The sequence below is a fragment of the Dermacentor albipictus genome, unplaced genomic scaffold (genome assembly GCF_038994185.2).
Source record: "Dermacentor albipictus isolate Rhodes 1998 colony unplaced genomic scaffold, USDA_Dalb.pri_finalv2 scaffold_31, whole genome shotgun sequence".
Lineage (NCBI taxonomy): Eukaryota > Metazoa > Arthropoda > Arachnida > Ixodida > Ixodidae > Dermacentor > Dermacentor albipictus.
The window spans coordinates 2,027,162-2,039,414 of NW_027225585.1; the positions used below are offsets into that span (position 1 = coordinate 2,027,162).

The following is a 12,253-nucleotide window of genomic DNA, read 5'->3' on the forward strand; positions in this document are numbered from 1 at the left end:
GAGAGTTTTAACATCTCTGGTGTTTGGATATCTGTGTTATCCAGGCTTTAGCGGCTGGCATCTCGTCTAGCAAGCAGACGCCGCGTCCTCTGACCAGTACATACTTCCCTGCTAGGCGTCTTCCCCAATATTCACTTACCGATAACGTTTGTGCATCTTGTCGAGCTTCAGGCACACTTGCTTCGTTGAGTATAGTCCTTCGCCGGTGGGAACACTGGCGTTGAGCGTGGCTGTCATCTCCGTGTAGAGGCGCGCGTTTCGACTACTTGAGCGCAGAGCTGCCAGATTATCTTCCCAAATGCATATCAGTGCCTCAGTTGTCGCCTCAGGACAAATGATTGATACGCTCTCTGGAAGATATCTGGGAAGCACCAGCGTTGCACTCGGGAGAAGTACCGTTCGCCATTTTTCCCGTTTCCAAAACGTCGGTTACAATAAACCGAGGTTGCCAAGCTCGGTTGGCGGTCAACCGTGATTAGCGGCCTAACCGCAGTTTTGCCTGCCGTGTAATCGTGCTAACCACGTTTAGCGATAACCGCAGTTACGTTAACCGCAGTTAAGGTCACCTGTGTAACAGGGGTATTAGACAACTCCCACAGGAATTTCAGCGGGAATTTTTTCGTCAATTCACGCCTTTTTCATACTGTGCAATGACCAATGACGGAAGCGATTTCACTTGCCAAGAAATCACGGGCATTCCACACGAGCCTAATATGCTTATAGATTACGTTCCCACGACGTACTCACCTCGAAGCAAAGCAACCCCAACGTTCCTCGTTTGCCTTCGAAACGAATAGCATTTGTGGCAAGCTGATGACAAACGCTGCAAAAAATGAGCACTCTTTGAGGCTTGTCTTGTCCTGAAACAATGACGTCATCTATTTGGCGTGACTTTTCTTTCTCCAACTCTCCATGCCCTCTTATAAGCGCGAAATAGCATTCTTGACTGGAAAGTTGCGAGCGCGAAATTTTCAAGAAAAAGGAAACGCAAGCAAGTCCGATGACGATTAGTACTGCGTGACAAAGATACGCCCCACAGGGTGCAAGCTGTTTTCAGATTCACATGCTTAAAAAGCAAAGGAAAGAATTGACAGTAATGCGTGAGCACCTTTCGTGTTGTTCCAAGCAACAGAGGCATTGTGGCGCTTTCGCATCCCGCGAACTTCCAGCACAAGAGCAGCTCTGTGTCTCTAAGCACTCGCAGCATCGAGCTCGTAACTAGACCCACTGCAATAACTAGTGATTCATCTAATACTCTAGACGTGATACTAGCATCACTGCATGACCTCGTATCATTATTACCTATCTTCCCGGTCTAAGCGGCCAAATGTTACTCATCATCATCATCATCATCATCATCATCATCAGCCTGGTTACGCCCACTGCAGGGCAAAGGCCTCTCCCATACTTCTCCAACAGCCCCACCCCGCAGGGGCGTCTGCGTCAGCAGGCGTTTGGTGTGTTGCGACACCACGGACCCGAGCACACGAGGGTTGGACCCTCCCGCGTGTAGTCGTGCGCGCTTTGCCGTGTCCGGGGAAAGGGGGATCCTGGAGGTTGAGCCGATGCTGGGTGATCGGACCTTTAAGGCCCCCCGGCGGAGGCAACACACCTCTTTGGCCTCTGCTTCACGTAGACGGCACCCCCGGACTGACCCACCCGGGGGAAATCGGTAGTCGCCTCTTCCTATCTCTCTCTCCTCAAACCTTCGTCTTTATCTCTCACTTTTTTACCTTTCCTGTCTTCTTCTCTCTTCCATTTACTTCCTTTCTCCACGGCGGCAAGGGTTAACCTTGTGTGGATATCCTACCTTGGGTACACCATATTTGGTTATAGCGACGGCGTACGGCTGGCGTCGTGCAGGCTTGGACACAAGCCCTGCCGCGTCCCCTCGTTGGGCTCCATGGTGGGCGGTCGGCGCTGTTGCCGAACATACTTATTTTCTATGGCAGCACAAACCTCTGTCGTCTATGATCGGCGTCTGAAAAGATGCCGCACCGAAGTACCATTCCATTTCTCCTTTCGGAGCAACGCCCCAACCTTCCCCAAGTACTATGTAGTTCATAGCGAAAGCAACATGCCAGTAAAAAAACTCTCACCATTCCTTGTCGCCAAATGCTTGAAAGAAAAATCGGACCGACGTACAAAGCCTCCAAAATGTCTAGCGGGGACCTCCTCCTAGAACTGAATGATAAAGACCAAGCAGAGAAGCTCACTGACCTTACCAGTATTGGCGACGCCACAGTGACAATTTCACCACATAGAACACTGAACACAAGCCGGGGAGTGATATCTGAAGAAGATTTTATTGGATTGAGCGATGAGGAACCCCTTGAGGGTTTCCAAGAACAGAATGTCACCAAAGTGCAAAGAATAGTAATCCGCAGAAACGATCAAGAAATCCCCACTAAACATGTTATACTCACCTTCGGAACAAGCGTAATGCCTACCTCTCTCGATGCCGGTTATGTCAAAGTCAATGTGAGACCATATATCCCGAACCCCAGACGATGCTTCAAATGCCAAAGATTCGGACATGCTTCACACGCATGCCGAGGACAAACAACTTGTGCTAAATGCAGCGCCAACGATCACCAATCTGAGCATTGCACCTCTTCACCATTTTGTGTTAACTGCAAAGGAGACCATCCAGCCTACTCGCGGTCGTGCCCATGCTGGAAAAAGGAAAAGGAGATCATTGCACTAACTGTAAAAGAAAAAATCTCGTTCTTCGAAGCCAGAAAACGACTGTCGTACCTTTCGCGACGCAGTTATGCCGATGTGACGCAGGCGGGGGCAGCGTCACAGAGGCCTCCGGAGTCCTCCGAGCCCGCGCGCAGTGGTGCCGCAGTGACTCCTCCCGCCCCCGTGATGGAAGCAGCCGACGCTGCTCCATCCTCTTCCCAGGCCCTGCAAACACCAGCCCCGCAGGGCCCTAAGATAAAGCGAACCCCAAGGCCCGAGGCACGTGTCTCGGCGCCAAACTCTCGGTCCTCCAGCGCCTCAGAGAGAGCAATGGAGGTCGAAACAAAAGCCCCGGTGTCCTCGACACCAAAGGACAAGCGCTCTCTCGAGCGCGGAAAGAGGGACAGAATCCCAATAACAACTCTAAATAAGAAAGCGATAACCTAAGGGTTATCGCTCTGTTGTATCTGCCTTCAGATCCATGTCACCTAACATCTTTCTTATCTCCCATTCACTCGTTAATATCATTTTTTACCTTTCAATTTTATGATGGCTTTTATGATCCATTGGAACTGTAGAGGTCTCTTACATAACTTAGGTGACATAAAAGACCTGTTGATAAACTTCTCTCCTGTGGCCCTGTGCTTACAGGAAACCAACCTAGCTGATCAACACAAAAACATTTTAAAAGGTTTCACTGTTGTACGGCGCGACCGTACTCAGGCGAACCGGCTGTCGGGTGGTGTAGCCATAGTTCTTCCAGGTGGTATAGCAGCCAGAGAAGTTCCCATTAACACTCACATAGAAGTCGTTGCTGTCACCGTTTTAGCTCACAAAACCATCACCATCTGTTCAGTATACATTCCGCCGCATTCACATTTTACCGTAAGAGACCTAGAGTTAATTTTAAACCAGCTACCCGAACCATTTTTAATAGGCGGTGATTTTAATTCTCATAACACGTTATGGGGTAGTAAAACTACTGACAACAGGGGTCAAACGCTTGAAGATTTTATCCTAACAAATGACATATGCCTTTTGAACACCGGTGCCGCAACTTACTACTCCCCAAGCACAGGAGCTATGAGTTGCATAGATCTGACACTATGCTCTCCATCACTTCTTTGCGATTTCCAGTGGAATGTTATTGAGAACCCCTATGGTAGTGACCATATGCCTGGTATCATTAAAAGAACATCTCCTTTTCCTACTATCCCACTGAGGCCACCCCGTTGGAAACTCCATCTAGCAGACTGGCCTCTCTTTACTGACAAGGCCACTCTGGATAACATATCACATGAGCTAACCATAGATGAAATGAACGATCAGATCACCGCCTGTATACTTGCGGCAGCAGCAGAAGCAATCCCACAATAGTCAGGCTTCCTGAGAAAAAACCTAAAACCCTGGTGGACGAAAGAATGTACGCAAACAAAAAAACTACAAAACAAAGCGTGGGGTATCTTTCGGCGATACCCAACACAAGATAATCTACTCTCTTTCAAAAAAGCAAAAGCGAAAGCCAGGTACACACGCAGACAAGCAGAAAGACAGTCATGGAAAAATTATGTATCGTCTATAAATAGTTCAATAACATCCAAACGAATGTGGGATCAGCTTCGCAAGTTTAGAGGCGATTACGCTTCTTACACTATCCCCATACTGTCACCTCCAGGCACACAAACAAGTATAGAACAACAAGCAGACATATTAGGGCAACATTTCCATGATATATCAAGCTCGAAAAACTACTCTGCTGCATTCCTGAAACATAAGCAATTAGCAGAAAAGCTAAAGCTTCCGACCACAGGAAGTTCAGAAAGACTCTATAATGGTGCTTTAACACTTCCAGAAATCAACAGAGTAATTACTAGTGGCAAGAAAACAGCACCCGGTCCGGACAGGGTACACTATTCAATGCTAGCTCACCTATCCCCTAAAGCAGTTGAGACCTTGCTTCATTTCTTCAACATAATCTGGGAAACGGGAAAAATGCCCAAAGAGTGGAAGAAAGCTGTCATAATCCCGTTCTTGAAATCTGGAAAACCTCCCACAACAGCAACCAGTTATAGACCCATAGCACTCACAAGTTGTCTCGAAAAGTCCTATGAAGCCATTATCAACATAAGATTGACATACGTCCTTGAAACAGACAACATGCTAGATAACCATCAGTGTGGATACAAGAAAGGTTGCTCCACAATAGACCACCTAGTTCGGCTAGAAGACGAGATACGTGCGGCCTTCCTACACAAGCAGTATTGTCTCACAGTTTTCTTTGATCTTGAAAAGGCGTACGACACAACATGGAGGTTTGGTATCTTAAGGGACTTAGCAGACTTAGGAATCCGGGGTAGAATGCTGAAATGTCTAGCCGATTTCATGTCGAACCGAACATTCCAGGTGCGTTTAGGAACGGCGCTGTCACGTGTATTCATTCAGGAAAATGGTGTGCCACAAGGATGCGTGCTAAGCACAACACTCTTTATAGTAAAAATGAACTCTGTTAACAAAGTCATTCCCCCATCTGTTATGCACTCCATATACGTCGATGATCTGCAAATAGCGTGCCGCGCCTCAAACTCACAAACATGTGAAAGGCAGCTCCAGATAACAATTAATAAACTAACCGAGTGGGCTGAGAAAAATGGCTTCCGCTTCTCCACTCAAAAAACCGTAACCTTGCTATTCTCGCAAAAACGAGGATTGTACTTAGACCCGGTTCTAAAATTGAATGATGTCGCGCTGCCGGTAAAACAAGAATATAAATTCTTGGGAGTAATCTTTGATAAAAAACTAAACTTCCTAGCCCACATTAAAACACTAAAGATTAAGGCCAATAAAGCATTGAATATCCTAAAGGTTTTGTCTCATAAGCACTGGGGTTCCGACCGAATCTGCCTTCTACGTATTTACCGGTCTCTTGTGCGTAGCCTTCTAGACTACGGCTCCGTGGTTTACGGCTCAGCCAGGCAGTCTTACATCCAACTACTTGATCCAGTACATAACCTTGGATTGCGACTGGCAAGTGGTGCCTACAGAACGTCACCCATTCAAAGTTTATATGTTGAGTGTAATGAACCCTCGTTACAGCAGCGCAGAGCATTACTAACATTCTCTTACCTACTCAGAATTCAGTCATCACCGCAACACATATGCTACAACATTCTTACACAGTGCAACTCACGCTTACACTACACAAATAAACCGAACATGATTAGGCCACTTGTCCTGCGGTATGAGCAATACTGTCGGGATTACGACATCCCCCAAGAAGTCCTCCAGGTTGCCAAGAAACCACTACGATTGGCCCCATGGTACAATTTCACACAGTTGTGCGACTGGACATTAACACATTTAAAGAAAAGAAACACTCCACACGAACACATCATACAAGAATTCCGTGCTCTTCAGGACAAGTATAAAAATCACATGGAATTCTACACGGATGGCTCGAAAACAAAAGAACACGTGGGTGTAGGGGTAGTAACAGAAAATTGGGAAACAAGTATTCGTCTACCAAAACATGCTTCTGTTTTCACTGCTGAAGTTTATGCTGTATGGGTTGCAGTTAAAAAGATTATCACTGGCAAGCACAAAAACACAGTCATATACACTGATTCCATAAGTACACTGAAGACTCTAAATCTGAAATCTGAGTGTGAACCCCTGTTAGGGGACATACTAAACATGGTCGCACTTAACAAATATGGGAGATCAATCCGCTTCTGCTGGGTACCAAGTCATGTTGGGATACCGGGTAACGAAGCAGCCGATACATGTGCATCGATGGCAGCATTCAAAGACCTAATAAACACAGCACTTCCATGTAAAGATAATATCCGTGCCATTAGGAAGGCCTTGACGACAAAATGGCAACACGAATGGGACCATTGTAGAGAAAACAAGCTATATCTCATTAAACCAGTACTTGGCGAGTGGAAGTCGTGCAACCATCAGGAACGCTTTCTTGAAGTAGCTTTGGGCTGCTGAGCACGAGGTCGCGGGATCGAATCCCGGCCACGGCGGCCGCATTTCGATGGGGGCGAAATGCGAAAAACACCCGTGTGCTTAGATTTAGGTGCACGTTAAAGAACCCCAGGTGGTCAAAATTTCCGGAGTCCTCCACTACGGCGTGCCTCATAATCAGAAAGTGGTTTTGGCACGTAAAACCCCAAATATTATTATTATTATTGAAGTAGCTCTATGCCGACTACGCATTGGCCACACACACCTCACACACAGTTATCTACTTACAAAAGATGACGTGCCAACATGTGAGAAATGCCAAGAACAACTAACAGTCATGCATATACTACTCACATGCACACACATTGAAGTACAAAGACGAAACTTTTTGCACAACCTATATCATATGCACATACCTTTACATCCTTCTTTAATTTTAGGAGATGATCCGATAATCCCATTACCTGACCTGCGTAAATTCCTAAACGACACTGGCTTTTTAAACAAATTATAGATTAACACGGCCTTTCTACTCTTAAATAGTATTATAAAACACCTCGTGTTTGGCGCAGCATAGCCTCAGTCGCTTTTGCGCCACTAAACCACATTTAACCAACCAACCAATCCAACAGCCCCGGTCATGTACTAATTGTGGCCATGCCGTGCCTGCAAACTTCTTAATCTCATCCGCCCACCTAACTTTCTGCCGCCCCCTGCTACGCTTCCCTTCCCTTGGGATCCAGTCCGTAACCCTTAATGACCATCGGTTATCTTCCCTCCTCATTACATGTCCTGCCCATGCCCATTTCTTTTTCTTGATTTCAACTAAGATGTCATTAACTCGCGTTTGTTCCCTCACCCAATCTGCTCTTTTCTTATCCCTTAACGTTACACCTATTATTCTTCTTTCCATAGCTCGTTGCGTCGTCCTCAATTTGAGTAGAACCCTTTTCGTAAGCCTCCAGGTCTTAACATGCTGTGGTCACTGCAGCGCACCTTGCCGAGCACGTCCACATCTTGTATGATGCCAGGGTTAGCGCAGAGTATGAAGTCTATTTCATTTCTAGACTCGCAGTTCGGGCTCTTCCACGTCCACTTTCGGCTATCCCGCTTGTGGAAGAAGGTATTCATTATCCTCATATCATTCTGTTCCGCAAACTCTACTAATAACTCTCCCCTGCTATTCCTAGTGCCTATGCCATATTCCCCCACTGCCTTGTTTCCAGCCTGCTTCTTGCCTACCTTGGCATTAAAGTCGCCCTTTAGTATGGTGTATTTAGTTTTCACTCTGCCCATCGCCGATTCCACGTCTTCGTAGAAGCTTTCGACTTCCTGGTCATCATGACTGGATGTAGGGGCGTAGACCTGTGCAATCTTCATTTTGTACCTCTTATTTAGTTTCACAACAAGACCTGACACCCTCTCGTTAATGCTGTAGAATTCCTGCATGTTGCCAGCTATATTCTTATTAATCAGGAATCCGACTCCTAGTTCTCTTCTCTCCGCTAAGCCCCGGTAGCAAAGGACGTGCCCGCTTTTTAGCACTGTATATGCTTCTTTTGGCCTCCTAACTTCACTGAGCCCTATTATATCCCATTTACTGCCCTCTAATTCCTCCAATAGCACTGCTAGACTCGCCTCACTAGATAACGTTCTAGCGTTAAACGTTGCCAGGTTCATATTCCAATGGCGGCCTGTCCGGAGCCAGTGATTCCTAGCACCCTCTGCTGCGCCACAGGTCTGACCGCCGCCGTGGTCAGTTGCTTCGAAGCTGCTGGGGACTGAGGGCCGGGGTTTGATTGTTGTGTTCATATAGGCGGTTGTGGCCAAGTACTGCACCAGGGTGGCCAATCCTGCTCTGGTGAGGGAGTGCGTTACCGGTTCTGGTCACCGGGATCAGGCCACACTCCAGGCCTGTTTGTGCAATTCCATGAACACGCGGATTTTTTTTTAATCCGGTGGAAAATTGCCGGCACCGGGATTCGAACCACGGACCTCTTGCACGCGAGGCGGGTGTTCTACCTCTACGCCACCGCTGCACCCTTTGCCACCGCTGCACCCTTTATGTTACTATATGTCACTAAATGTTACTAAATGTTACCATATTTTGACATTTATGTTTTCCTTTCGAGCTTTTTTATCGCACAAATAAAGCACACAAATATATTCGTGACAATAACAAGGCAAACTTTTGTGTAACTCATCAAGAACTGTGGGCAGATTTCAGGATCCTTTACTCCAAGTTTTATAGCACAGTGTCCAGGAAACCGGGAATTTATTTTCCAACCAAGTAACTGATTACACTAATGCGCATGTGGCCCTTTGGCGTCTACAAAGGAACAATAAGATGCCATGGTACTACGCGTCCCTCAGACGTCTCCGAACTAAGCGGAATCCTGGGGTTTTGCGCGCCAAAACCACGATTTGCTTATAAGGCACGCCGTAGTGTCCCCCACTACGGCGTAGTAGTTTTGGCCACCAGGGGATCTTTGCCTTGCCCCTAATGCACTAATAAAGGGCGTTTTTGCATTTCGCCACCATTGAAATGCGGCCGCCGCGGCCGGGATTTCATCCCGCGCAACACCATAGCCACTGAGCCACCACGGCAGGTGACGTCTGCGCACTAAAAAGAGACTTCTATTCTTCTTGAAGAAGTTGCGAAGCGCATCTGATCACTGGGCAGCCTATTACAGTGCAGAAGCCGAATATTATACCAAAGCCGTGCATGCGGCAAAGAAATACTTTCAAGTCTATGCTATGCCTGGTCAAGGATCCCAAAAGTAATTTTGGAACGTAGGTAATACAAACACAAGCAACTAACTTTCCTTGATCAGTGATTCTGTTGAACCCCTGCAAGCAGCTGAATGTTCATTGTTAATAATAATGTCTTCTCCGGCAACTTCTCATAAAGAATGTTGCCCTTGTTGACGCCATGGTGTGCCGTGAGTGCTGTTTGATATTTCCTGTCATATTCCAAGCTGCTGTAGTTATGAAGTTATTTGATTTCATAAAAACATCCTCATCATATGGGGAAACAATAATTCAATGTTTCTGAAGTTGACTCGCCCTTATTCCTAAAATCCTGACGAAACTTTTTCAGCAATCACTTGATCCAGAACTGGGGCCGCTGCATTCTAAAATTGAGGGATGTGGTCTGAATATCTACAGGTAAGAACAATTATATTCTGGTAAGAACACTTTGGCTACAAGCATCCCTTTAAAAACTCATCAAGCATGTTTTGTAACTGCATGTGGTTAATATTTTAGGATCCATTTCTTTACTTGAGGTCAGCATCGCTTTAGGCGTACATTTTCATGTGAAATACAACCGCTTCTATTCATTCAACCTTCGCGTCCCATACTTGATAAAGATTCCAATGTCAATGGCGTCTTCTTGGACTTTGTGAAAACCTTTGAAAAAGTCGATAATGCCTTACTTATGCTTAATCTCAACCCTAACGTTGGCTCGAATATTTCCTAACAAGCCGCTCTCCGTGCGTCACAGTTGACGGTCATGGCTCACCTTTTATTAGCGTAGTGCCTACCTCAAAATTCAGTTTCAGGTCCGCTTTCATTTCATGTATTAATAAATGATTTGCCTCTTCTTCAGTACTTCTCTATGCCGAGGACTATGTATCTTTACAGGAAAATAAGTAATCATAATGATAAACATATCTTGGACACGGGCCTGGGTAACATAAGAACTTCGTGAGATAAATGGCTCATATACTTTAACTGAACAACTGCCAACTAATCAATGTCTCCCGGCTGCACGAATGTTTTTTTTTTACGTGTAAACTAGTTAACATGGAAGTGGAGCATGTCTCTTGATAACGATATTTGGGCGTTGCGAGTACCTTCAATCTAACATGGCATACTCAGATTGATATGATCAGCGACAGTGCTAACCGTACTTTGGAAACTCACTTAGGAAGGCTGTCTTTAATCAAGGCCAATTAGAGGTTGACTCAGGCCCCAATTTTTTCATAAGTGTTGCTACACGACGCACCTAGTGTGACAAGCATCCCAAGCGCTCCCTTGCGCGCCTTCTCAGGAGCGATGGGAGACCTTGTTATCCAGCCCCGCCCTACCGATTCCGCTCGCACTGACGGACAGGGGCCAGGAGCTGCTGGAAACATATGGGTCCCGTAACTAGGGAACCACCCCGTCTGGTGCCTGCGCGCACCACCGATTTTTGTCGGGCCCAGTAAATGTTGCTTCATCATCACCTTTTCAGGTATGCATTCGGGGTCTGATAGTTCTAGCATCGAGGTTCTGTTCATAAGGGTAGGGTGAAAACCGATCAGCGGACGTTTTTATTTATTTCTAGTGGCAACTAATTACTTCTAACGTCTCATGTTGACCATAAACGGCCACATCTATGACGTAACTGCAATAAAACCCAACATTGACGCACCTTACCACTTGACATGACTCTTGCGCGATTATAATGCGTCGCCGCTATCAGGCCTCTCCTCCCGACGCTACTCTAGTGAGGTGCATTTAAAATAGAAGAAAGCGAGGGGAGCTAACCATCGCGCATCAAGTATAACAACTATGAAACTGTCATTACCGAACCCTACCGATTATGTATGTGAGCCTTGTGCACAAGCCCTACCACATTTTGTATCGAACTTCTTTTTTGCCTCGGTCTTATCGCTCATCTCGGGTTGATCATCAACACAAATCAACTTTCTGCAAGACAAACACTTTTTCGCGTTCCTTCATGCAACATACATATAATTATGGAAACCACCTTCCTGGGGGCATCGTTTCTACATGTGATCATTTTCTCCTTTGTTGCCCTTTAGCTAGTGAATTTCGCTACCATAAACCTGCGTGATCATTTGGTGCACTCCCACCCCTTTTTTTCCGTTCCGAGTGGCGATCTCTGTAGACTGTTCAATATTGTCTTTGTATCTATTATTTGAAGCTAGTTAAGTATAACATCCCGTCTTTCATATAGCTATTGTTTCTTTTTCGCGATACCAACTATATGGAAACTCCAGGCTCATTTCTCCTGTCGACGTCGGTGCCGCCGGGAGGATCGTTATAAAGTACAAGAGCAATAAAAACGTCTCTGCGCGCCATGTGCTGTATGTTCTAGTAAATGTGTGTGAGGGTGGAGCCGGCACTCGCGGCTCAAACTCGCACACGCAAGAGAGGAAAGCCGGGAGGAAGCGCGCCGACTTCCGTGGCACGCAAGTCTTCAGTGGGAGCGTAGGGGGGTGGGGCGGTCTACTGCGGGCCGCCGTATCTTGAAACCATCTGCAACGGACACAGAGTCCGCCACACGCTGTGGTTTCGCGGTTTAGTTTGCGTTGATGCGATATGCGGCACGAAGGTCACAAGAAGCGCAGTGTTCCGACAGCTAGTTTCCCCAGACATTGAGTGAAATGTGTGCATGATTGCTGGTGCGCGCGTGATGCCACACTTGTTAATATAATTAGTATGCCTATGTCTATAACCTCAGAGCCGATAGCACTACTATCGTTAATTCGTGCAGATAGCTGTCCACAAATTTGCTATCTCAATTGATGCCTCGCCTTTCGGGCAAAACAACTTTTTTATGTAAGGAACGCTACTGCACAATGCCTCA

General features: G+C 46.4%; 1 long non-coding RNA gene across 1 annotated transcript in view; it reads left to right on the forward strand.

The window, feature by feature from the left end:
* The window catches only part of LOC139052746 (uncharacterized), an 80,026-nt gene that overhangs the window by 35,664 nt on the left and 32,109 nt on the right, over positions 1-12,253 (forward strand). The window contains exon 2 of the long non-coding RNA XR_011510040.1: positions 9,755-9,822. This is a non-coding gene — a long non-coding RNA (uncharacterized lncRNA). The remainder of the gene's footprint in view (positions 1-9,754; positions 9,823-12,253) is intronic.